Here is a 2,473-nt window from a genome sequence, read left to right as displayed (position 1 = left end):
TGTTAATTTCTTAAACATAACAGAAAAATTAAACATTGGAAAATACAACCCATGTAGCCTACCCAATGAAATTTTACAATACATTTATAAAAACTTTGATCTACATCTAACTTTACTATTTTATAAAATTTAGTAAGATTTTCGAACGAATCTTTGATGTATTCTCTTTCGAGGAGTCTTTCAACTGCTTTGCTATTTATAAGAATGCATTAAAAACAGCTTTAAAGAAAATATATTATATATGCAGACAAAATATTGCAGATAGAAAACATCAATAAAATATATTTCTTATTCACGTTTATATCAGAATGTTATTTTGATATTGTGAGATGATTGCTAAACTTCATTTAAGAAATACACCCACGAATAATAAATTTTACCTAATCTTCAATGAAATAATGTTAAAGTTAGTTACAGTTGTACTGAAAACTTTGCTGCTCCTGTAGCTATGTCTAATAAGAATCTTATCACATTTAGACACACGTATCCCACCTCCCCAATGCAGCTATTCCTCTTGTCATCCATACTGTGTACATCCTTTCACCCCAGGCCCACATAATCCCAACTGCGATTCCTTCCTCAGTCTACTTTCTAAAAACCCCATCCCTGCATATGTTTTTTTCTGCAACTGCGAACATACAGTCTTTCAAGAGGAATATGTGTATAAGGGAGGAGAGGTGTGTGTGTGTGTGTGTGTGCGCGCGCGCCTGTGTCTTTGTGCGCGTATATGTGTGCGTCTATATACTGTATTTATTCGTGTATAAGTTGTGCTCGTGTATAAGTCGCAACCCGTATTTTGCATGGAAAATTTGGTACAAAATTACTTAATATAAATCTTCAAAAAAGCAAGGCAAATGAGTTACCATATTTCAACACATTTATACCATATTTCAACACCCTAACCCTAACCCTAACCCTAACAGAATATATTACATACTAGATTACGGAATGGCTGTTATAGGTGGAATGTCTTTGACCATACGTCTGCTCGATAAAGGCTAAACAACAGCAAACACAAACACTGTTCCTCCCTCTCGGATAAAAATATTAGAAATAAAATATTTATTCATCTGAATATTTATACGCATTTGTACATATGTATGCAAAGGGCGTACATCGCAAAAATAATCAAAAGTAACCGTAATACACATCACTCTCATAAGATTACTGCCTACGTTGGACACTGGTGACTTGACACGGTTGACTGGACATTGAACCTGTTTTTCGTCACCAGTAATTTTTGGCACAAGACAAACGTGCGTGCGCCGAAAGATACACAAAGAGAGAGAAGAGGAAGAGAAAGAGAGAGAAGAGGAAGAGAAAGAGAGAGAAGAGGAAGAGAAAGAGAGAGAAGAGGAAGAGAAAGAAAGAGAGATTACGATTTTATTAACTGATTCCGATTCACATACATTTTTCCCTTCTCCTTATACACATAAAAAATATGATCAAACACAGAGAGACAGAGTTGGGGAGGAACAACTTCTAATGTCAAGTAAGTCAGCGTCAAATCGTAATACCAAATGGGCAGCGCCAAAACGGCTGTACACAAAGTTTCATGCTCTATCTACAAAAATATGGATACATATGCTGTCTAGAATATTTGCACACAAACATTCTAGGCAACATTTCCATTGCTGTTCGATTGTTCTTGCTTCTTTGTCTATCAAACTGTGTATTATTCCTAACCAAACTAAATACGCCTGTTTCTTGACCTCCTATCATTAATAAAGAATATCCCCACTAAAGCTTTCACTAAACACTTTTCAGCCTCTCCTATTCAAAACAGCAGCTACCTTCAACTTTTTCCTTACCTATGGTTTCCTAACAGAAGCTCAACCAGATTATCAACTGTATCGAACATACCTGACTGGAGGAGACATTCCAGAATTAAAGGAATAATCACCAGCCGCCTTTTCTGACCGAATAAAAGAAAAACACACGTAGCAGTTTTATAATCGGGTTTTCTTTACAATCGTCAATCTGCATGAATTCCAATTCAATATCAACCTCTTCAGTCTGAGCGTACTCGCTCGATGTAGCAGATTAATCTCACTCAAACCGAACCGTTTCCTCTTCAAAAAAGTGAATAAAGCACAAGGGATAATGTTTGTCTTACATGCAACATGTCCTGTCCTGTCTTGAAGTAGAAAGACGAGATGATCATGAGTGGAATGACTTTGATGATATATTAGCTTGATCAGGGTTGATTTAGAGCTAAGCAACAACATAAGCATAGCCCCTCCTTCTCAGAAGAATGTGTTACTCTTTTTTACTTGTTTCAGTCATTTGACTGTGGCTATGCTGGATCACCACCTTTAGTCGAACAAATCGACCCCAGAACTTATTCTTTGTAAGCCTAGTACTTATTCTATCAGTCTCTTTTGCTGAACCGCTACGTTACGGAGACGTAAACACACCAGCATCGGTCGTCAAGCGATATTGGGGGGGACAAACATAGGCACACAAACACACA

At 36.8% G+C, this 2,473-nt stretch overlaps 1 protein-coding gene across 1 annotated transcript in view; it reads left to right on the top strand.

Moving 5' to 3' along the window:
- Positions 1-1,443: 1,443 nt before the first annotated feature.
- Positions 1,444-2,473, top strand: part of LOC106884312 (probable ATP-dependent RNA helicase DDX10) — a 127,153-nt gene continuing 126,123 nt past the window's right edge. Inside the window, exon 1 of the mRNA XM_052978609.1 lies at positions 1,444-1,449. The gene's annotated coding sequence lies outside the window, so the exon portion shown is untranslated. The remainder of the gene's footprint in view (positions 1,450-2,473) is intronic.

This window comes from Octopus bimaculoides, chromosome 2 (assembly GCF_001194135.2).
Source record: "Octopus bimaculoides isolate UCB-OBI-ISO-001 chromosome 2, ASM119413v2, whole genome shotgun sequence".
NCBI lineage: Eukaryota > Metazoa > Mollusca > Cephalopoda > Octopoda > Octopodidae > Octopus > Octopus bimaculoides.
This window is presented reverse-complemented; position numbering and strand designations above follow the sequence as displayed.